The 25871-nt window shown below is 36.8% G+C and overlaps 1 pseudogene; it reads right to left on the minus strand.

Moving 5' to 3' along the window:
- Positions 1–222: 222 nt before the first annotated feature.
- LOC143400413 (MORN repeat-containing protein 4 pseudogene) lies at positions 223–996 on the minus strand (annotated as a pseudogene).
- Positions 997–25871: the final 24875 nt, after the last annotated feature.

Consider the following 25871-nt stretch of genomic DNA (forward strand, 5'->3'; position numbering starts at 1 on the left):
GTAAGAAAACTCAGCTCCTGTCTTTAGCAAATAAGCATCAGGAAAAGAGAGAACTGCTAACCACTGCGGGGTCTTTGGGCCCAAATCCTTAGCACTTTCTGTGATCAAATTGCTGATTGGCAGGTGATGGGGCACATCACAGGCTTCGGCGCCTGATCATCCTCATCTCATCTGAGATCTGGTTCATTCTGTTCATCTCAGTGGTCATGGACTTTACTGACACTATTCCACCTGTGCCCACTGCCCCATCAAGCAGTTAAGATTTCTGGAGGACTTGGAGGCACTCTGGGCCGCTGAACACTGCGGAACACTTCTCCCGCTGCAGCAGCTTATTGTTCTCAAATAGACCTTCGTTGCGGGGTATTCCATGAGAGCCATCAGGGAAAGTCAGCAGGCCAAAACCATCCACTCTGCCATTTTTAAATTCCCACTCAAAGTTCATGCTGTCATGCCGAATGAAGACTCCGATGCCATTAAACTTGCCCTGGGCAAACTCCCCCTCATACCTTGAACCATCTGGAAAGGTCAGTACCCCAAAGCCATTAAAGAGCCCATTCTCAAAAAGACCCAGATAAGTGCCACCATCTGCAAACAGCAGTTGACCAAAACCATGCCTGCGGCCCCGCTTCCACTCGCCACGGTATTCCTCCCCGCTGGGGTAGGTGAAAGAACCTTTTGTCAGGGTCACGGTGACAGCTTACAGAAGAAAAAGATGAAATTTTCCCTAAAGGCTACATGAAACTTCCAGAGTGGTATCCCATCTCGTTCCAGGGAAACTAGTATTAGGTCCCTGGGTTTGCTCTCCAGCCCCGCAGGATTCTTCTTTTCACACAGTTCTCTGCCACCGAAGCCCCGCGTTGAGGCGCCACAGAAGTCCCGAAAGGCTGAGCCCCGGTCGGCTGGCAGCACGGGTGAGAGGGGGCTGCGAGAGAATGGGCAGCCAGGTAGGGACAGAGGAGCCAAGCAGATGACCCGGGCTGGGGAGCGCGGCTTCATCCTGATGCCCTGACCCGAGGGCGGCTGCCTGGGGAGGGTACCAAGCCCAGCACTGGAGTTCAGACCACTCGGGAGAGCGCGCAGCACCCGGGTTAGCTGTCAGAGCTTGAGGGGCTGCGTCTGGAGGGAATGACCCAACTGTGTGAACAGAAGGTAAACCTTTTTTTAAAAAGAGTTTTGAATAAAATCCTGAAGGCGGGTATATCATAAAATGCCTTTTCTGTAATAATCAAGCAATTTTTAAAACCTATAACATAGACCATTAGAAATCAGGAGAGGAGTGAAAGAAATCATTTACATAAAGAAAATAATGGGGCCAGGTTAGGACAGAGGAGAGGGTTATCTTCTTGCTACCGCCAGTGCCCAGAAGATGCTTGATATACAGCCGGTGTCTGATGCCACGTTTTGAATGAATACACAGAGAGAAGAGGAAGAATTGGCTGAATATTTTTGGAAGACAATACTACCAATATTATTCATCATCTCTCAACAAGCTGAGGTTCAAGGCATCATAAAGTCTTTCTCTGGGATAGTATAGTTCTTTGAGAACGCTTTTTAATTTTGCTTACAGCCTAAATGGAAACAAAAAAGGTCAGTTACTATCTCTCAGTTTTTCTTAAAACAACTATTTCTCCATAATCTTTTCAGGATTTCATCCAAGAGGTGGTTTGATTGTATAATATATTATTCTACTCTCCAGGAAAAAAAAAATTGTGGAAATAAATACCCCTTACCAAGGGTTCCAATTATATTCCTCTGTATATTCAAATAAATGTCTCGTGCCCTCTTTCCTATCTGTCTCCCTTCCCTTTTCCTGTCCTTATTTTCCTTCAACAATTTGTTCATGTCAAGCGTTTCTCTCCCTACATTGTAATAAAATATTCCCTATCTCCTCTGATTCTTTTATTTAAATATCATTCAGATTTCTTTGATGTAATGGTTTAATTACTCTGTCTAGAAAAGGCTGTATCTAATCTTAATTTTTCTCCCTTTCTCATAATAAGATAATTACACATTTGGTAGCTTAATCAGTTAATTGTGCATGTTCAAAAATGCTTTAATATTTTAAAGACACTGTTTTATTTAGTTGTTAGCAAAAGGGATTAATGTTTGGTTTTAGAGGATTTGTGAGTAGGTTATTTTATAGCTTCCGCATACTGTTAGCAGCAACTGTGGTAAAACACGACTTCTATTTTTAATGAAGTGATGACTTCTTATATAGACTTTGGAAATACAAGAAAAATTGAATGGAGCATATTTTCTTAAAAATTTGTGTTTTTCCTGGCATTGGGGTATCATGGTTGTTTAACTGATTTCCAAATCAGTCACAACCCCTTTGTGGAAATGGTAGGAAGTGTATAGAACCCAGGGCATTCCTAGAAAAGGTCAGAGAGCTTGTTTGGGAACTGAATTTGTAAGGTTTCTCTGCTAAAAATTCATGATTGAACACCCTTGGATCTAGAAGTTAATTGATTTTTTCCCCTCACCATGAATAAAACATACTGTCAAAAAAAAAAAAAAATAAAAGGTATCCTTCCAACACTAATCTTGGATCATTGGGAAAGTTCCCAATGGAGAATGGACTTGAAAGGAACCAGTGGTTACTTGACCTCTGCTGTGGTTAGGTGTTTTTAAAAGTGAATTCAGGGCAAGGGAGGTTGCTCAGCAGTAGAGCATGTGCACACTTGCCTTATATGTATAAGACTCTGGGTTTCATTCCCAACCCTGAAATGATAGATGATAGATAGATAGGTAGATAGATAGATAGAGGTAAATTCATCTTATGAGTATCAGGTGGGTTAGATGACATCCTGTTACTTTTATAGCCCTGTTAAGGCTTTAAAATTCTGTCCCCTCCTTTTCTATCATCTGCTCAGAGATGGTGAAGAGGAATGGGTCAGTTGCTGGATCCCTGTAAATACTCCAGAACACAATAAAGGCAACTTTACCTGCCCCAAAGCACAGTCAGCCTTGCTAAATGCTGCACACCCATTAGGGAAGTACCTTTGACTTATCCAACTTGGTGCCTCTAGTGCTCAGCAAAGGACACACTGTGACCAAGGATCACGTAACAAAAGAAGCTAAAAAACCAGATGGGGAGAAGCAAAGATGGAAGGAAATAAGGAAAGAAGATAAGGAAATAAAGATGAAAGGATACAGGTGAGGTAGAAAGAGGCAGAAAGAAGGCAAAAGAAAGATTAAAAGGTGAAAAATCTGGTATGAAAGAAGTGCTTAAACTTAGAAATAAGATATACCTGGTTGCAATTTTTCTTCATCTGAAAGCTGGGACTGAAACTATCTATTGTACAAGTTTTGAGTATGGGAAATAATTTCTCACAAAAGCCTACCTGTGTCTCAATTCATTTCCACGCTGGTCAGGGATGAGACTTTTGCTCCTTTAATTTATTTCTCCTCAATGAATCTGAGACTCCAATTGGGAAGCAGAAAGCATTTAGTAATCTTCTGGCTATAAAAAAGGAGATTGTTCAAAGGAGATGTGTTAGAGCTAAGACAGTTTAGGGACAAAAATAAGCAGATGACTGGTGGTTACAATTGGACCTGAATGGAGGGCCACAAGAAAGAGCTTTGTACAAATACACTTCTCTCTAAGAGTCTCTTGCAGGAACAGTCCTTGCTCCAGAAAGGTAAAGTTTCAAAATTTCACCCTCTATTCCCACAGGATTCTTCTTCCCCTCCATCTTGAATTTAAATCTCTCTGTCCTTGCTTAACCTAAGGAGTTTTGCTTACTTCTTGGTTGTTTCATAGTTTCATATCTGCAGATTTGACTTCTGCTTGCTAGTGAGTGCTTGCCTATAACTGGTGACTGAGAGAAACAGAAAATGTGTCAGGGTATAAGAACTGCAGAGGGCTGAGAGAAGCTGGGAAGAAATTGACACATTAATGCTTTAAAATGTTTCCCTGTGTCTTATTTCTAGAAGCAGGCACATGGGAGATGCTCAAAGATAGCTATTCTTATTCACCAAAATAAGATGGACCTGGTGTTCAGTGAACTGATGATATATTAAGAGAATACTCAAATGCAAGAATAGCTATTAAGGTCAACTGCAAAGGTGAATGGATCACTACTCAAAGATAGTTCCATTGTCAAGACTTAAGACATCACATGTGCACAAGAGCATATGAGAGTTCATCAGTTACATAACTGAGTCTCCAGGTGGGCCTCACAGGAACGTTCAAAATGGTTTGAGAGAGCAAGGGAATGTGAATGGCTCAGAGGCCAATACTGCAGATATACAACTTGGGTTGTATATCTTCAGAATTTATTGCCTATGAAGATTATAAAGATAACCCAGTTTAGATAAATATAAAATACTGCCAAAGAAGACCTAGAATACATGGTATGGGGAATAACTGCTGTAGCAATTCAAAGAAGTTAGCATTTCCAAACAAACTGGAATTTTCAGGAGAGATACTATATTAAATAATATGGATTAGATGTATTTATTTCAAAATCATATGTTGAGTCAAGCTTTATGGATAGAAAGTTAAATATGACATTGGTTTCCTTCTGAAGGAACACAAAGGCCAGTGTTGGACAGAAAAAATACACAAATAACCATAATAGATACACCTTATTTAATAAGCACAATTGAAGTATTACATTGTTGCTGTACAGAATCCTAGAGGGGTGAATGATTAATTCTGTTATTTGTGTGTTAGAAAGATTTCTTCATCCTTTAGAAGAGAGGAAAAAAGGAAAGAACTGGTGAGAGACTGACTGAGCTGAGGTCCCTGACAATGGAAGGCTTTGGTGGAGCAAAAACACCTTTGCTGAGCCCCGTGGTCTCTCTGTCCACTTGGGCAACTCCTTATAATAGCTACTTACAGCCTCTTGGACAGAGCTACATCTGAGCATATGCAAAAGGAAAACCCTAAACTTCTCTCAAAACAAAACAAAAAAACAAGCTGCATATGGACACCTTAGAACCTTCTTCTTATAGAATAAATACAAGTTCATTGGAAATATTCTTTAATTTATCAGAGAGATTAAATGCTATCTATTAAAAACCTCTATACCTTAGATTCTAACATGGTCATTTTTGTGTGTTCCTATCTTCTTATCAAGTCAACCAGGTACTCTTTATCACTAAAGGTGATCAAAAACCAAAAAGCCATATTGTAAAATGTCTTCACAATTTTTAATCTAAGCTCTTTCAGATACAGACATGGTTGCAGAGTACTATTTTAGGACTTTGTTCACCTTACAATCTTGTAGTAGTATCATATGTTACAAACCAGTATCAAAAAAAGTCTAAAACAACCCCCCCTCCCACTATACACACATACACACACACACACACACACACACACACACACACACACACAGTTCAAATCTAAAAATAATATGTATCCACATATTCTCAAATAAAACTTAGATCAAATACCCCAACATCCATAGGCATAAGAAATAAAAAATGAATAAAGATAGCTACAAAATAGTTCAGTGTACTAGACATTTTAATTTAATACCATGAATCTGACAATAATGTCTCTTAGATTGAAGCAGAAAGAAATCCAGTATGAGACCAAAGCTAAGTTCCCTTGAGCATCCCATTATTTATAAGCAAAGAGACAAAGATCAAGAGAAATAATTGTTCATTGAGCTGAACACTAATTGGTCTCAATCAGTCAAGTTTTGCCTAGGGCAATGGAAATCACTTTGCCAACTATACTGAAGTAAAAATGGTTGCTGATAGTTTTTCTTGAGTTCTCTCATGTTACCACACTCTCCCTTCAGTTCAAACAAGAGCAAATCCACTTATAGACAGATCATCAATGGGCCCAGATTCTTGGTCTTTAGATGGACCATCAAATGTCTACTGTTCTGCAGTGGCTTCTGAAGAATGGCAATACAAATAAACCAGTTTCAGATTACACCCAGCATGGGCCTGGCACTCATGGCCCCAGGTTTCAGGACCCCCAAAACCAAATCACCCCTGTAGCACCAGTCAGATTATCACTAGCCCAGACTCTAAACTAATCTCAGGTCTCAGGCTCCAAGTCTTCCCCAGATTCCTGACCAGTCCAGAGACACGTGAGCCCATATAGCACCAGTGTCTAGCCTTTCCCCCAAACCTGGTTGGCACCTGTGTCCTCCAGCACCAGGCCAGCATTCACAGATACAGGCTCCAGTGCTTCATGGCCTCAAGCTAAAGCCATTCATGGAGGCACCAAGTTCAGGCAGACCCCAGGTCTAGGCCTGCTCAAGCAGAACCAGGGTCTTATCTTTCTCCCACTGACCCAAGCTCTATACCACTTCTGAGTCTGAGGGAGCACCTAAGCCTTAGTCCTCAGGGACCTAGTCTTCAGGATCCCTAAGCACCACATACTTAGTTTCTAACCAAAGAATATAGAGTGGTGGTTGCCTAAAGAGACTCACTTCACCTTTAATGACACACATAAATTTAAAGTGAAAGTTCAGAAAAAGATATTCTATGTAAATGGAAACAAAAAATGGGATAGGTATCTCATGGAAGTTAGACTTTATAAAATGAATGGACAACTTCATCAAGAGAACGTAACAATTGTAAATAATATATACAGCCAACTTTAAAGTATCTAAATATATGAAACAAATATTAAAAGATCTGAAGGAAGAGATAGGTCATAATATAATAATAGCAAGAGATTTAGCAATGGGCAGATTGTTCAATGGAAAATCCAATAAGAAAAATCAGCTTTAAACTGTTCTGTATATCAAGTAGAAAAAAACATATATACAGAACATCTCATCCAACAGCAACAAAATACAAATTCTTCTAAAGCAGATATGGAGATTCTTCAGGAGAGATTATACGTTAGGTTACAAAACAAAGTCTTAACAAATATAAGAAGATTTAAATTATGTAAAGCATCTTTTATGATCACAATAGTTGGTGTTTAGTTGGCTAAGCTTCACTGTGACTAGAACACCCAACAAGAATAACTTGAGGGAAAAAAGTTTATTCGGGCTCATGGTTTCAAAAGGTCAGTCCAAGGTCAGCTGACTGCATAGCTCTGGGCCCAAGATGAGGCAGAACATCACGGTGGAAATGTGTGATGGAGGAAAATAGCACAGGACATGGCAACCAGGAAGCAGAGAGTTCTACTCACCAGAAAGAGAATATATATTCAAAAGCCACATCCCAGTGACCTACTTTTTCCAAATACACCCTATTTGTCTACAGTTACAACCCGGTTAATTTGTATGAAAAGGATTAATCCACCAATTATGTTTCAACTCTCAGAAACTATTTAATTCATCTCTGAACATCCTTGCATTGTCTCACACGTAAGCTTTGGAAGGATACCTAATATCAAAATCATAGCATTCCATTCCTGGTCCCCCCAAAACTCATGTCCATCTCATAATACAAAATACATTTAGTCAATTTCCTAGAGTCCTCATAGTCTCAAGAGTTCCAGAATTGCCCCAAAGTCCAAGTCCAAAATATTATCTGAGACTCAAGACAAACTATTGTATGTTTTCCCCTGTAAATATCAAAAGCAAGTTGGCAAGAGAAGCATCATAAAGAGCAAAATACAAGATGGACTCTTCTAGGGTTCAAGACTAAGTATAAGGGGCATTGCACCATCCATGTGGTCTAGTTTGAGGAAATGTAAAGACATCAGTGAAACCAAAGATTGACTTGGCACACACACTAACAAAATAGGAGCTGTGCCCTCAGGAGAGACATGGAGGAGGATGAGGTTGAAAGTGATGGATTTGGGATTAGAACTGGGAGTTGAGGCTAGCTGGGCTGGGTTTAGATTAAAGAATTCCATTCTTATTTTCTGCTTCAATAGCCATAAGTCAAGCCTCTTCAAGTGTCACTGTTTATGTTGACACTTAGAGCATATACCAAATATAAAGTGATACAAAGTAAACATTTCAATTTCATAAGGGAAAAATAGGGGCATGAAAAAGGATAGGGCAAAATCCAGCTAGGGAAATAAGTCCTATAGCTCCATGTCCAGCATCTGGGGCATATGACATCATAATATTCTTTGCAAAGGGCTGGCAGACCTATGTCTCCACAGCCTTGCAGTTTGCAGGCCATGTAGTTTCTTGTTTGGCTTGTCTTCACTTGCTTCCTTCACCTTTCCTAACAAATGCTCCATATTACTGATATCTCTTAATCTCAGGGGTCTCCACCACAGCTTTGATTTCCTTCTCATATTTTATGCATCACCTTCACCAGGGATCTGCCTGCAGGGAGCCCACTGATGCTATACTTTGCTTGGCCTCCCAGGCATTCCTTATTAATCTCAGTGAAAATCTCCAAGACCTCCAAACTCCAGCATCATACATTCCTGCATACCAGTACCACATGGTTGATACCAAGGTCTACTGACATATTAAGCAGTAGCTAATATGGTAACCACCCAATTAATCCAAGCCTCCTGGGATCATGACTGTGCAGCCTCTGAGTGCCTAGTTGGATAAGCATGATGAAACAACTTCCTAGGACTTTCTGTGCATGCAGGATACATGCATGGTTTCTTCTCAAATGATTTTTTTACTTCTACACCCTTAAACCTGCAATGGGTGTGGTATTGCCAATTCTTGAGATGCCCTCAAACTATAATTTCTATTGTTTCTGGCTAAAGTACTTAGCAGTTCTTTAGTGGCTATCCTCTCTTTAACAAGCATAACACACTTACACACTTAGTCCCAGTTTTACTCACACTGTTCTGGCCAAACTACAACCTTCTCAGATCTTTTTTCCTTTTGCTTTCTACCCCTGCTTATTACAGTTAACTTTGCTTAAAAGTTTCCCTACCACTTCCTGAATGCTGTTCTGCCTTGAAATTTCCTTCACCAGTTTAATTAGTCCATCACTTTTAAATTCTATCTCTCAGAAATTCTCAGAACTTGGGTAAAAAGGTAGACAGATTCTTTACCAGAATGTAACATGAATGGTCAATTTTCAATAGAGTCCTCCTGTCATAAATCCAGTCTTTATGGTACACAGTCCTTTTGGCATTCTGGTCTTCTAAATTCACACTAGAATTTCCCATTAAATTCTGCTTACAACTTTCTAGAGATTTTGCAGCTTATATCTGTGAACTTTTCAAAATTTCTTACTATAAAAACTAGTTCCAAAGGCTTTTGAATCATGTGTTCAAGTTAGTCACAGCAATGACCCCGCTTCCTGGTATTACTTTTTATTTTAGTCAGCTTTGTATCAGTGTGACCTAAAGACCAAGCAGGGAAAGTTCATTTTGTCACATTGTTTCAGAAGTCTCAACCCATGGCCATCTGACTCCCTAACTCTGGACATGCAGTAGGGAAGAACATCACAGCAGACGGATGTGTCAGAGGAAAGCAGCTCAGAGTGTAGCAACCAGGAAGCACAGAGAACTCTGCTCACCATGGAGAAAAGATACACCCCAAAAGCACATCCTCAGGGACCTACTTCTTCCATTCGCATTCTACCTGCCTATGGTTACCACCCAATTGATCCATATCAGTAGATTAATCCACCGATGAGTTTACAACTCTCATGATCCAATCATTTCATCTATGAATATTCTTGCATTTTTCTCACAGGAATTTTTGGTGGTACTTCATGTCTACACCATAACAGCATGAAACTAGAAATCAATTAAGAGGAAGAATTCAGGAAAGGTTGAATATACTTGGAAGTCAAGCAACGATGCTTATGAAAAACCCAGGTATCAAAAAATAAATTAAAATAGTAATTTAAAAAATACACTGAGACAAACAAAAATGGACACATAATGTTCTAAAACATGTGGGATATGACCAAAGCAATTCAAGGATGGAGGTTCATGTCATAAATAACTAATTTAAAAAGAGAAAAAAAATCTCAAAAACTCATATTACAAATCAACTAAAAATATGAGAACAAACAAAACCCCAATCCAGTAAAAGGAAGGAAATAATAGAGATTAGAGTAGAGATAAATAAACTAGAGCCTAATAATAATAATAATAATAATAATAATAATAAATAAATAAAAAACCAGTAGAAAAGAAATAACAAATCTGATTTGGTTCTCTAAAATGATAAACGAAATTGAATACACTTTCATCAGACTGAGAAAGACAAAGAAAAACCTCTAAAATAAAATTGGAAAAGAAAGAGGAAGAATTTTACAAAATTTACAAAAAAGGAAAGGATCATAAGAGACTATGATGAGCAATTCCCCCCTAAGGTGGATAACTGAAGAGAAATGTATAAATTCCTAGATATATATAATCTACCAAGCCTCAATAATGAAGAGAAAAAAAATCTGACAAAACCAATTACAATTAAAATCACTGACTCAACAATGAAAAAAGAAAAAAATAACTTCTCATTAAAGAAAATCTCAAGAACTGATGGCTTCACTGCTGACTTCCACCAAACACTTAAAAAACAAATACCAAAGTTTCTCAAACTATTCCAAAAAAATTGAAGGGGAGAAAATAATTTCAAACTCATAATATAAGATCAGTGTTACTCTGATAATAAAGCTAGACGAGGAAACAATAATATCTGCCAATATCCATGATAAACATAGATGTGAAAATCCTCAACAAAATTTTAGCAGACTGGATTCAAAAATTTTTTTAAAAATATCAAAAAAATTGTTCATTTTGTTAAAGTAAGACATATCCCAAGAAGCAAAGATGTTTCAATATGAACAAACCATGAGTGTGATACTCCACATTTACAAAAACGATATGATCATCTCAATAGATGCAGAAAGAGCATTTGACAACATCTGTATCTTTTTGTAATAACAACTCTCAACCCATTAAGTATTAAGTATGAAAAAAAAAATGTGCCTCAACACAATACAGGGTATGTATGAAAAACACAGCTAACATAATCAACTGTGTAGAGTTCAAAGCTTTTCCTCTATGATGCCTACTCTTGCTACATTTATTAGTTATACTACTGGAATCCTTATCTAAAACAATAAATCACACGAGAGAAATAAGCATCCAAACTGGAAAGGAAAATTTAAGTTGTTCCTATCTGCAGGTAACCTTATCTTCTATATGGAAAACCCTAAAAATTTCACCCAAAATAAATTAGAAATAATTTAAAAATTCTATAATTGCAAGATGCAAAATTAGCAAAGACTACAAGTGTTTTTATAGCCTGGCAACAAAGTATCCCAAACAAAAAACAATCATGTTATAACAACTTCAAAACTACAATATTTTTAGTCAGCTTTTTCACTGATGTGATTGAAAGACCCACGTGGAACAACTGTAGCAGGGGAAAGGTTTATTTGGGGGCTCACAGTTTCAGAGATCTCAATCCATAGACAGCAGACTTCACTCCTTGGGGCTCAAGGTGATGCTGAACATCATGGCAGATGAGTGTGGCAGAGGGAAGCAGCTCACATGATGATCAAGAAGCAGAGAAAGACTCCACTTGCCAGATACAAATATATACCCCAAAGTAATGTCCCCAATTAACCACTTCCTCTAGCCATACCCCACCTGCCACCAGTTACCACTCAGTTAATCCCATAAGGGATTGATTACACAATTAGGTTAATTGTGTCTCCTATAAACCTCCTTGCGTTGTTAACTTATTAGCATTTGGGAGACTCCACATCTAAACCATAACAAACCACAAAGATATAAATTTAACCAAAGAACTGAAAAAATCTGTACAAGGAAAGCCATAAAATGCTGATGGAAAAAAAAATTAAAAGATGCAAATAATTTGAAAGATATTCCATGTATACAGATTGGAAAAAATAATATTGTTGCAATGTAAAGTAACAAAAGTAAATTATAGATTCAATGCAGTTTCTATCAAAATTTCAATAATATTTTTCTCAGATATAGAAAAAATATCCTAAGATTCATATCAAATCAAAAAAATCTGAAATAGTCAAAGTGATTTTGAGAAAAGATAACAAACTTAGAGACATCTTACCACATGACTTCAAAATATATGACAAAGCTATATCAACAAAAACGGCATGATACCTGCCTAAAAACAGATACATAGACCAATGGGACAGAATAAAGAGCTAATAAATATGTCCACCCATTTACTGTTACTTGATTTTTTCAATTGCCAGTTAATGTTTGACAAAGATGCCAAGAACACTTACAATCGCTTCCATAACTGATGTGGGAGAAACTGTACAGCCACATTCAGAATGAAATTAGACCCTCCTCTCACACCATATACAAAAAGCAACCCCAAAATGGATTAAAGACTAAAATATATGACTTGAAATTATAAAAGTACTAGAACAATATTAAGAAAAATCCCGGGCTGGGATTGTGGCTCAATGGTAGAGCGCTTGCCTAGCATGTGTGAGGCCCTGGGTTCAATCCTCAGCACCACATAAAAATAAACAAAATAAAGATATTGTGCACAACTAAAAAAATAAATATTAAAAAAAAGAAAGAAAAATCCCCATAATATTGAGCTTGGCAATCATTTTTTAAATATGATTCTAGAGTAACAGGTAACAAAAGCAAAAATAAACATATAAGATTACATCAAACTGAAAACCTTTTTCATGGACAAGGGTGTTAGGTCGGTGGTGGCAACTTGGTGGCGACTTGGTGGTGACCTGGTGATGACTTAGTGGTGACTTAGAACAAGGCAGCCCGAGCAGGAAAAGAACATCAATTAGATGCCGGCGGAAATTCCTGTCAATCTGCCAGATCTCCTGACTAAAGCCTGTCAATCAGCAGGACCCCCTGGCCAATCCTGGAGTTCAGCCAACTCCCCTGACCAACTCCAAAGGGGCAAGGGGCCCTAAAAAACACCTTTTCCTGTCCCAAGCCCTTCCCTTCCTGCTGTAAGCCCCATAAAAGTCCAGTCTGGTCAAGCTTCCACGCGATTTCTCCTCAGACCCTTCCTCTGTCCCCTCTGTGGGTCTGATGGAGTTCCACCTGGGAGTGATATCTCAATAAAGCCTGTTCAGTGGCCCTTTTAAATCTGCCTCCTTTGGTCACTGCCTGCCTCGCCTGATCTGACAAAGGGAACAGTCAAAAAAGTGACAAGATAATCTACAGAATGTAAGAAAATATCTGTAAACCATATATCTGGTAAGCAGTTAATATCTAAAATACGTGTGAAGCTCAATTCAATAGCATGAAAGTAAAGAGCCAGCACACAAAGAAAAGTGCTGAAGACATATTTCTCCAAAAAAGACCTTAAATTATTAGTATGAAAAAATGGTTCAACATTACTACTTATCAAAACCACAATGAGATAGATGTTTTCTACACCTGTGAGAAGGACTGTTAATCAAAAGACATGTGGTAAGTGTTGGTGAAGGAGGAGAAAGGAGGACACCTGCACACTGTTGGTGGAAGGTCATTCAGAACAGCCGTTAGGGGAAAAAAGTATGAAGCTTCCTTAAGAAACTAAAAATAGATCTAACCATAGGATCTCGTAATCTCCCTACTGGGTTTTATCCAAATTAAATGAAATCAGTGTCTCAAAAAGATCTTCACACCACCATATTCACTGCAGCATTGCTTACTCTAGCCAAGGTATGCAATCAACCTCAGTGTCCATCAACAGAGGAATGGATGAAGAAATTGTGGTCTATGCACACAATGGAAAACTCTTCAGCCTACAGTAAAAGAAATTTTGTCATTTGCAGGAATGTGAATGAACCTGGAGGACATTTTGATAAGTGAAATAAGCCAGGCACAGAAGGACCAAAACTACATGCTCTCACTTATATATAGAATCTAGGCAAGTTGAACTCACTGAAGAAGAGAATAGAATGGTAATTTCCACATGGGATGGATAATCTAGCAGATGTTGGTTAAAGGATCTGAAATTATAATTGGAGAAATAAGTTTAAGAGATCTATTCTATACACAGTGACTATTTAATCCCAACCCTTTGTTCTTGAGAATTACTGAGTGAATTTTACGTATGTCCCCACAAAAAAGTAGCGTGAATTAGTAGATGTATAAATTAGTTCAATTTAGTCGTTCCACAATGTATACATATTTCAAAAGATCATCTTGAAGATAAAAAATGTATACAATTTTTATTTCCCCATTTAAATAAGTAAATATAATAGGAAAATAGTCAAGCCAGGCATGGTAGCACACACCTATAATCCCATTATCTTAGGAGGCTGAGGCAGGGGGATATCAGGTTTGAAGCCAGCCTTAGCAACTTAGCAAGGTTGTAAGCAACCTAGTGAGAACCTGTCTCATAATTTTAAAAAATTTAAAAAGGGCCGGGGATGTGGCTCAGTGTTTAAGTTCCTTTAGGTTCTATCCCTGGTACCAAAACTGACCTAAACTAGTCAAATTATAGGGTCAGAAAGAATAAAGATGTTTACCAAGGGCTGGAGGGAAAAAAAGGCAAAATTAGAGTTTTTAAAAATTAATTAATTAATTTTATTAGTTATCTTTACTTATACCTACAATTAGGATCAGTTAATCATAATTATACAAATATAAAATATATTTTTCTAATTCAGTCCTCAGTACTTCCCCTTTCCCTTCCCTCCATCCTCCCCTTCTTTCCTCCCCTCTGCCGATTTTTCTGCTATTTACATATATATGTGTGTGTGTGTGTGTGTGTGTGTGTGTGTGTATGTATGCAAATTAGCACCTTGTGGGTATGCATGATGGTGAAGTTCACTGTGGCATTTTCAAATATGTACTCAGAAAAGTTAGGTCAGATCACAGAATTAGAGTTTTAATGTTGCAAGATGAAAAATTTCCAGAAATTGATTACAGAATAGTGTACACATTCTTAACAGACTAAACTGGGCAATTAAAAATAGTTCAAGTTTACTCTAGAGGGCAAAGAGGAGGGAGGAGAAAGGAGGGGGCACGGCGGTAGTAAAGACAGTGCAATGAGGTGGATATCATATCACATACGAAGACACGAATGGTGTGATTTTACTTTGTGTATAATCAGAGATATGAAAAATTGTGCTTTATAAGTATGATACGAATTGTAATTAATTCTGCTGTCATATATAACAAATTAAAATTTAAAAAGAGGAAAAATAGTTCAGGTAATAATTTTTTTTTAAAGAGACAGAGAGAGAGAGAGAGAGAGAGAGAGAAAGAGAGAGAATTTTAATATTTATATTTTAGGTATTGGCGTGCACAACATCTGTGTTTGTATGTGGTGCTGAGGATCCAACCCGGGCCACACACATGCCAGGCGAGCGCGCTACTGCTTAAGCCACATCCCCAGCCCCTCAGGTAATAAATTTAATGCTATATGATTTTTATCACAATAAAAAAATCGCATTAGAAAACAGGCAATCAAAAGAATGAAAAGATAAGACACAAACTGGGAGAAAATATTTGCAAGAGATCTATCTGAAAAGAACCATTATCCAAAATACACAAAGAAGACTTTTTGGTCAACAATAAAATGCCAAATAATCTAATTTACAAAATGGGCCAAAGGCCTCAGAAGATTCTTCATCATAGAAGATAAAAAAAATGGCATGTAAGCATACAAAATGAAGTTCTATGTGTGTGATCAGGAAATGCAAATTAAAACTACAATAAGATACTACTGTGCACTTATTAGAATGACTAAAATGTAGAACATGAACAGCAAATACGGATGTGCAACAAGTTCAAATTCTGATGTCGAGCAACAAGTTCAAATTCACTGTTAGTGCAATACATAATGGTACAGCCACTTTAGAAGACATTTTAGTTGTTTCTTTCAAAACTGATCATACTCTTACCATCAGTCTGTCAGTGCTGCTCCTTAGTATTTATCCAGAGGAGCTGAAACTTGTGATTATACAAAGTAGGGATGTTTATAACAGTTATATTCATAATTGCCCAAACTAGGATGCCTTTTGTCCTTTGGCAGATGAATAGATATACTGTAGTACATCTCTATAGCTGAATATTATCGGACAGGAATGAACTACCAAGCCCTGAAAAGACATGAAAGAAATTAAAATGCATATTATGAAGATAGAACATCTGAAAGGCTACGTACTGCATGATTCCAAGTCTATGACTTTCTGGAAAAGGCAAAACAACAGAGATAGTAAGGAGATTGATGGCTTCCAAGAGCCAAGTGGAAGAGAGGAATGAATAGGAGATTCTTAGGGGAGTAATTTTTAAAATGTTGACTATATGGCATTATTAGTATATCCAAACCTATAGACTACCCAACACCCAAAGTAGATCCTGAAATAAACTATGGACTATAAGTGATAATGGTATGCCAATGTAAGTTCATCAACTGTAATCAATATGCCACTGTAGTAGGGGATGTTGGCAATGGGGGAGTTTGTGCATGTCTTAGGGCAGGAGGCATGTAGAAAGATCTCTGCACCTTTTATTTAATCTTGCTGTGAACAAAATTTTTCTTAAAAAATAAAATCTAGGAAAAAAAAGAAAATAGAAACAATATAGGAAGAAACATTTCATTATATAGGATACATAGATGACAAATAAACACATAAAATATCTGACATCAATAGTGACTTGGAAATGCAACTTAAATCTACAGTGGTATAATAATGTATAGCCATCGGAGTGGCTAATGTAAATTTTAACAACACCAAATTCTGGCAAGGATGTACAGAAAGTGATTCATTCATACATTACTGGTAAAAGTGTAAAATCATATAATAACTATGGAAAATAGTTTCAGAGTACATTTTAAACTAATAATAAATCTACCATAAAGTCTAACAATTGCACTCTTAGGCATTTGTCCCAGAGAAATGAAATTTGTTTCATGCAAAAACTTGTACTCAATTATTTGTAGTAGCTTTATTTCTTTTTTTATTTTTATTTTTTTCATCTTTCATACATTTGATTCAAGTGAGTTATGCATTTCCATTTTTACCCCAAATACAGATTGAAGAATCACATCAGTTACACATTCACAATGTTTACATAATACCATATTAGTGACTGTTGTATTCTGCTGACTTTCCTATCCTCTACTATCCCCCCTCCCCTCCCCTCTCATCTTCCCTCTCTACCTCATCTGTTGTTGTTCCATTCTCTCCCTTCCCCCCCTTTCCCCTCACAACCTCATATATGTGATTTTGTATAACAATGAGAGTTTCCTTCCGTTTCCATGCAATTTCCCTTCTCTCTCCCTTTCCCTCCCATCACTCGTCTCAGTTTAATGTTAATATTTTCCTCATGATCTTTACCTCTGTTCAGTTCTTAGTTGCTCTCCTTAAATCAAAGAAGACATTTGGCATTTGTTTTTTAAGGATTGGCTAGCTTCACTTAGCATAATCTGCTCTAATGCCATCCATTTCCCTGCAAATTCCATGATTTTGTCATTTTTTAGTGCTGCATAGTACTCCATTGTGTATAGATGCCACATTTTTTTTATCCATTCATCTAATGAAGGGCATCTAGGTTGGTTCCACAGTCTGGCTATTGTGAATTGTGCTGCTATGATCATTGATGTGGCAGTATCCCTATAGCATGCTCTTTTAAGGTCCTCAGGGAATAGTCCGAGGAGGGCGATAGCTGGGTCAAATGGTGGTTCTATTCCCAGCTTTCCCAGGAATCTCCATACTGCTTTCCATATTGGCCGCACCATTTTGCAGCTTTATTTCTAATAAATCGAAACCAGGAAACTAACCAAATATCCTTCAGTGGGTAAATGGTTAAACAAAATGTGATAATAATCCATACCACAAAATACTGCTTAGTAAAAAAAAAAACCCCACACTATTGATATATACAATATATTGGATGAAACTTGAGGAAATTATGCAAAATGAAAAAAGTCAATCTCAAAAGGCACTATTCTGCACAATTCCTTATATAACATTTATGAAAAAACACAATTATAGAAATATGTTGTGATTACTATGAATTAGGAATAGAGGAGAAGGGAGATATGTGACTAGAAAGGGGTAGAAATGAGAGTCTGGTTATGATGATTAAGTGCCTTGATTGATGTAGTGGTTACACAAAGCTACAAAGGGATAAAATAGCATACAACTATACATACATTCACATGCATACCACATATCAAGCCTGCACACAAATATATCTCACTAGTAGTGTCTGAATAAGAGTTACAGTTTGTACCCAGGTCATTTTCCTGACTTTGCTATTGTACTATAGTCAAGCCAGGGAGTGGCATCAAGGAAGGATGCACATAGGATATACAGAATCTTCCTGCACCCGCCTTTATAACTTTCTATGAATCTTCAATTATTTTGAAATACTCTTCTTGTATTGAGTAAATTAAAACTTTTCAGTCCAGGCATGGTGACATAGACCTATTTTTACTGCCCTTTTCTAGTAAGTACAACTATAAATCTTGAAAATGATGAGAGACAATGGAGTTTGAAAGGTGTTAAAAAGGGGAAGTGGTTTAGGAGCATAGGTATTGAAGAATAGCACAGTGGAGGATATCTTGGTTCTGTCACCAGACAGATTGCTGCACAGGGCTGGGCTTTCCCCCATACTTAGCAATAGAAGGCAGCCATGTGGGCTCATTCCTCTCCCAATAGAACAAAGGTTCCTCTGACAACATCAGGCAAGCCTGATACAAAAGGAAATAGGGATTCATTAGGAGCTTAAACCAAAAGTAGGCATCCAGGAAAAATACTCTCCTCTAATTGGTACTAAACTCCCACTTTATACCACGAGACACCTGGATGAGCAAGCAGAACTCACAAGAGACACACAGAAGCTCAGTCTGAGGAGCCACATTGTCCCTGAGGGATCAAAGCTCTCCTATACCATCCAGATACATGAAGGTAAAGGACAGAAGAGTCAAAGTAGATCCAGCTATAGCTTTCTGATCTGGGAAACCTCAGCAGTATGAAAAACAAAATAAATAAACAAAATACCTAACAATGGCAAAAATAATACATCTAGAAGGTGGGGAAAGGAATGAGCAGACCTTTCTGTGAAGAGAACACACGTGTCAAATAAGTTCATGGAAGATGTTCAAAACCATTAGCCATCAGGTAAATGCAAATTAAAACCACTAATATATATCAGAATGTCTTATATATAATATGTAAGATATCAGAATCACTAAAGCAAAAAATAATAATAATAACACCAAGGATGTGAAGAAAGTGACTCATTCATGAATTGCTGATGGGAATATAAAAAGGCTATACCAGCTGTAGAAAACAGTTTGTTACATTCTTACAAAACAAAATATGAAAATATCATAGGTTCTAGCAATTGCATCCTTACGTATTTGTCTCAGAGAAATGAAAACCTATTATTTTATATAAAAATGTAGACACTATTGTTCATAACAGCTTTATTCATAATTGTCCCAAACTGGAATCAGCTCATGTATCTTTCAGCCAGTGAAAATAAACAAACAATGGTATATCTATAGCATGCACTTTCACTTAGCAATAAAAATTATTTATACATGCAAGAACTTGAAATAATTTCACAGTAATTGTGTTGATTGGAAAACCAATCACCAAAGGTCACTAATTGAATGATTTCCCTTGTATAATAGTTGTTAAATGACAAACACTTATATATGGAGGACACATTCATGGCTTTATACATGGGGAAAGAGTACGGAGAGTGGTTGTATGGTTGTAAGTGGGGAACTTTTATGTTAGAACTGTTTAATATATTGATTATGGTGGTGGATATAATAACCTGAACATGTGAAAATGGCATATACTTAATGAACACATGTGATTACAAGTAAAAATGGGGAAATCTGAATAAGATCAGTTCATTGTATCAGAGTCAAAGTCTTATAATTTAATATCACAAAATATTGCCATTGAGAAAAATGGGCAAAACATATGTGATTTCTCTACAATTTGTTAAAATCATGTGTGAGCACCCAAAAATCTCTATAAAAATTAAACTGAAAAGAGAGAAATCAAAGTTCTATGATTATAGAATTAGAAACAAGTTGCAATGGAAATTTTCAATCTGTCACCCCAGAGTTGGAGCCTGACAAGCTCTGCAAGGCAAGGAGATCTTCAGTGGCCAGCAGCTGACAATAAATTTCTTTTGTTCATTTCCATCTCTTTAAGTTATAAAATGTCTACCCAGTAAACAGCCCTTTAGACTCTGGCTCAATTTTACATCAGTCTCTTACTCATTCTGTCCAACAACCTTGACTACTTTATAAATTCCCATTTCATCTCACTCCAGTTAGAACAGCAATCAACATGAATACAAGCAAAAATAAGTGTTGGCGAGGATGCAGGGGAAAAGTACACTCATGCATTGCTGGTAGGACTGCAAATTGGTACAACCACTATGGAAGGCAGTATGGAGATTCCTTAAAAAATCTGAAATGGAATCACCCTTTGACCTAGCTATCCCACTCCTCAGTCTATACCCAAAGGACTTAAAATCAGCATACTATAGTAATGTAGCTACATCAATGTTTATAGTAGCTCAATCTATATAGCAAAACTGTGGAGCCAACCTAGGTGCCCCTCAATAGATGAATGGATAAAGAAACTGTGATACACACACACACACACACACACACACACACACAATGGAATATTCTTCAGACTTAAAGAAGAATTAAAATATACATTTGCAGGTAAATGGATGGAGCTGGAGAATATCATGCTAGGTGAAGTTAGCAAATCCCCAAACACCCAAGGCCAAATGTTTTCTCTAATAAGTGGATGCTGATCCATAAAGGGATGAGGGAGCCAGGGAAAAATAGTGGAACTTTGGATTGGGCAGAGGGGAGTGAGGGGAGGGAGGGGGTTTGGGAGTAGGAAAGATGGTGGAATGAGACAGACACTATTACCCTATGTATGTATATGATTGCTCGAATGGTGTAACTCTGCATCATGTACATCCAGAGAAATGAAAAGTTGTGCTCCATTTGTGTACGATGAGTTGAAATGCACCCCATTGTCATGTATAAATAATTTGAACAAATAAAAAAAAAAAAAGAAAAAGAAAAAGAATCCCTGAAAAGTAATGCCTTCCCACCTCAGGGTCTGCATTTGCTCTTCCACCTGGTTACTTTGTCTCTTAGTCATCTATCTGCACAGCAATGATCACTTATTTTCCTTCAAATCTCTGCTCAAAAACCATCTGATCAAAGAGGCTTTCCCTTACTATGCTAAATAAAAAAGTACCAGTTCTCCCCAGGCAATGTGGTCTCCTGTATTCTGCTTTATTGTGCTTTACAACACCTATAATGCCAGAAATGCTGGACATTTGTTTTCTGTCTGTCTCCCCAAGCTAGAATATGTTCTCAAAGTCAGGAACTTCACATTCACTGGAGTCTAGGAAATGTTGTGGGGGAAGGAAAAGAGATTCAATATTAGAACTGCAGCCATACATTTTTCTGAGCACATGGAACAGAGTTGGGTACAGAGTTCGAACTAGTAAATTTCTATTGAATAAAATATTGAGCAAATAACATCCCCTTCTCACTGCTAGGATCCTTAAGAATATGAGTGACTCATCATTCGATTGTATGTAAGGGAGGGAACTGGTGGGAAAATTCTTCAGATTTTATTGTCATCTTGTAACATAAGATTTTTTTTAAACTTCATTTTTTCTTTTTTTTATTATTGGTTGTTCAAAACATTACAAAGCTCTTGACATATCATATTTCATACATTTGATTCAAGTGGGTTATGAACTCCCATTTTTACCCCATATACAGATTGCAGAATCACATCGGTTACACATCCACGTTTTTACATATTGCCATACTAGTGACTGTTGTATTCTGCTACCTTTCCTATCCTCTACTATCCCCCCTCCCCTCCCCTCCCATCTTCTCTCTCTACCCTCATTGTTTTGGTTACTTACATTGTGCTGGTACAGCAATAAATAGGAAACATCTACAAAGATTCTTGGGGTTTACATTATTAGTTTTAGATATACAAAGAAGTGCTAATTTAGTTGATTTACATTGTCCTAGGATCCATGTAGTACAATTGCAGGCAGCTAGTGGCAGGGTGTGGGTATAGAATCCTGACAGTTGACTCGGTGGCTAAATCATTATCAGAAATAAGGTTTCAGCAACAATACTGCATACTATTGTATGATCAGCTTGTATTTTTCTCTACTGTACTTTATCACAAACTAAGGCATGTCCTGTTTTAGTTTGAGACTATGTAACTTAATAACATGTAAAAAAGAACATTTCACACAACTCCTAATTGCTCCTTTATTGAACCTTCCAAATCATTGTTTTCTTCCTCCTTCTCTACAAAACTAAAATTCAAAAGCAAATTGCTTTTCCTGGTATCACCTTTCCACTTACCACTTAACTTTTCTTCTTGCTCTCCATCATGCAACAACTCAAATAAATGTATGGCTGCAGTTCTTATGTTGAATCTCATGTCTTTCCCTGTCCCCCAACATTTCCTAGACTCTTATTAAGGACACTGCTCTGTTCTCTGCTATTTTCTGCACAAAACATCCCTCTATCTTCTGCAGCCTCTCATTTCAGGAGATTTTTATGAATGTTATTATCAGATGCCAATGATGTGAAAGGTGAAGACATTCTATTGATGTTCTCTTGGCTAATATACATGTGTCCCCTGGCGAAGATTTTTCTTATCAAATTGCTTCTCTTGTGCCTTTAAAGGACAAATGAAATGAGTTGAAACAATTATTCAGAAACTCCAGGCTTAAAGAGCAACAGCTGCTACTGATAATGAAGTAGGATTTTGTTCTGAACTATGTCACCATTAATCACATCTCCTAGATAAGTTCTTGACCCTCTACTTGGCCTCAATGGAAGAAACAGTGAGCAGGACACTAGAGCTGGGAACGTAGAAGAGAGTTAACTCAGTAACTTAACAAATTAATTGTAGTTGCTTTTTGAATTTTAGCCTCTGAATATAGTAATTTAATTGATTACATAGAGAAATAAGCTCTTCAAATTCTGACAAACCTAAATGATACCTATGTCTCTCCCCTGTATTTTATTGGTTTTTTTTTTTTTTTCTTTTTGTTAAGCTGCATGAAACAAGAGTTCCAAAAAGTAAAGTAGGTTCTTGCTTCAGGAGCACCTTGGAACAATACAGAGTAGATTTATATGGCTCTTTAAAAATGACCTGCAAATTCATGAAATAGTCTATGTTTTCCTAAGAGGTATCAACAACATAGGACTTTTTACAAAGAAGACGACATGTCAAAAGACATCTTTACAAAAGACAAAGAGGAATCTATCTCAAGAGATGAACAGGTCCAAGATCTTTAAAATCCTGAGGAAACAGGCAGATAAGGCTCCCTGCAAAAGTTACAATCTCCCAACAAAGAACATACAGACATAAAAGTGAATTAAATTCCAGAGAAAAAATTTAAGACATTGATTATTACAATGATTGATGACTTCAAAGAAGATCTAAGAAACAAATTAAGGAATAAACGAAGAGAGTGCTTATAGGAGGTGAAAGACCATTTCAATAAAGAAATAAAGATTCTGAAAATAGAAATGAAATGAATAGAAATGAAAGACACAGTAAAGCAAATTAAAAAAAAATCACTTGGAAAACATCACCAACTGACTAAGTAGAAAACAGAACCTCAGGTGTTGAATACAGGATATTTGAGCTGGGATACTACTCAGTAGGCAGTAAGATAAAAAAAAAAAACAGAAAGATCATCATCAAAACATACAAGAACTCTTGAGACAATATTAAGCAACAAACTTAAGAGTTCTTGGCATAGATATAGACATAGAAATATGGGCCAGTGGCATTAAGAATCTTTGCCATGAAGTAATAGTCAAAAATTGCCCAAAGCATAGGAACAAGATGGATATCCAGATGTAGTAATCATATAGAACCTCAAATAGACAAGATCAAAAAATAACCTAAGACACATCATAATCAAGATGCCCAACATAGAGAATAAAGAAAGAATATAAAAAGCCATAAGAGGACATACTTATAAGTAGACCGGTAACACTCACTTCAGACTTCTCAACTCAGTCTGTAAAAGTCAGGATGGTTGGAATGATCAATCCAAGCTCTAAAAAACATAACTGCCAGCCAAGGTTGCTACATCTAGCAAAGCTATCATTCAAAATTGAAGAAGATGTAAAACTTTCCATGAAAAGAATAAACTGAAAGAATTCATGACCATTAAGCTACACATAAGAAATACTATACCAAGAACTCAAAAACAAACTCAGAGCTCTCAAAAGGATGAGACTCTCTAGAAGACCAATTAAGCAAATGAAAATTAAGTGCAAATTAAATCTATGAAACTATCCAAAATGACTAGAATAAACATCTTTTCATAATTCTGACTGCAAATGGTTTCAACTCTCTAATTAAAAGATACAGACTGCCAGAATGAATTAAAAAGAAAAAAAACCCAACCATATGCTGTTAGCAAGTGTGAGCAAGAAAGTCATCTTATATATAAAGATCCACAGACTGAAAGTAAAGGGATGGGAAAGACATTCCATGAGACAGGTTTAAAAACAAGCAGGAGTGGCTATTCTTATATCTGACAAAGGAGATTTCAAGCAAAAGTTAATCAGAAGAGACAAGGAAAGGCATCATATACTGCTAAAGAGAACATTCCAACAAAAAGATATAATGTTAGTAGATATTTATCCACCAAATATTGGTCATCCTGATTACATAAAACAAACACTTCTGACTTTAAGTCCAGATAGATCCAGTGCAGTCATACTTGGTGATTTCAACACACCACTCTCAATAGTCATAGCAATTCTGAGCAACAAGAGCAAGACTGAAGGCATTGCAATACTTGATCTCAAATTATGCTATAGTGCTACAGAAACATAAACAGTATGGTATTTGCACAAAAACATAAATGACACCAATGATATAGTCTAGAAGACAGACAAATCCAGTCCTATGGTCTTTCACAAAACTGCCAAAAGCATATGTTGGAAAAAGATAGGCTTTTAAATAAATAGTTCTAGGAAAACAGGACAACTATATGTAGAAGAATGAAATGAAATCACTTCCTATCACCATGTACAAAAGTCAACCCAAAAGGGATAAAAGAGACTAGGAATTAGACCAGAAACAGTAAAACTCTAGACAAAAATGTAGAAGCAAAATTCCAAAATATTGGTTCAGGCACCAACTTCCTTAACAGTGTGAGAAATAAAACCAAGAATCAATAGGTGGGATATGATTGAATTTAAAAGTTTCTGTACAACAAAGAAAACAAGAGTATAAAGAGAGAGCCTATAAGTAAGATCTTTGCCAACTCCTCTACTGACAGGAGATTAATAATCAGAATATATTAAAAATTCAAAAAATTTGTCAACAACAACAACAAAAAACAATAATTCACTCAATAAATGGGCAAAAGATCTAATGAGAAATTTCTCAAAAGAAGAAATACAAAATGACCAACAAATATATGAAAGAAAAGTCAAATATCCTTAGTAATCATAGAAATGCAAATCAAAACTACACTGATTTCATCTCATCCCAGTTAGTCTTCAAGAATAAAAATAACAATACTGCTGGTGAGGATGTGGGGGAAATTACAATCATACATTGTTGGTGGGATTGTAAATTAGTACAATCACTTTAGAAAGCAGTATGGATATTCCTCAGAAGACTAGGAATGCAACCATGATATGACCCAGCTATCCTATACCTTGGTATTTGTTCAAAAGAACTAAAATCAGCATATACTAAGGATGCATGCATAGTGATGTTATAGCAGCACAATCCACAATAGCCAAGTTATGGAACCAACCTAGTTGCCCCTCAACAGACAAATGGATAAAGAAAATGTGACACCCCCCCCCCCGCCACACACACACACACAATGGAGTTCTATTCATCCACAAAGAAAAATGAAATTCTATAATGTGCTGGATAGAACTGGAGAACATCATGCTAAATAAAATAAGACAGACTCAAATTGTCAAGGATGGAATGTGTTTTTTTATATGTGGAAATGAAACACAAGAAAGGAAATAAGAAAGGAGATCTCATGGAAA

The sequence above is a fragment of the Callospermophilus lateralis genome, chromosome 5 (assembly GCF_048772815.1).
Source record: "Callospermophilus lateralis isolate mCalLat2 chromosome 5, mCalLat2.hap1, whole genome shotgun sequence".
Taxonomy (NCBI): domain Eukaryota; kingdom Metazoa; phylum Chordata; class Mammalia; order Rodentia; family Sciuridae; genus Callospermophilus; species Callospermophilus lateralis.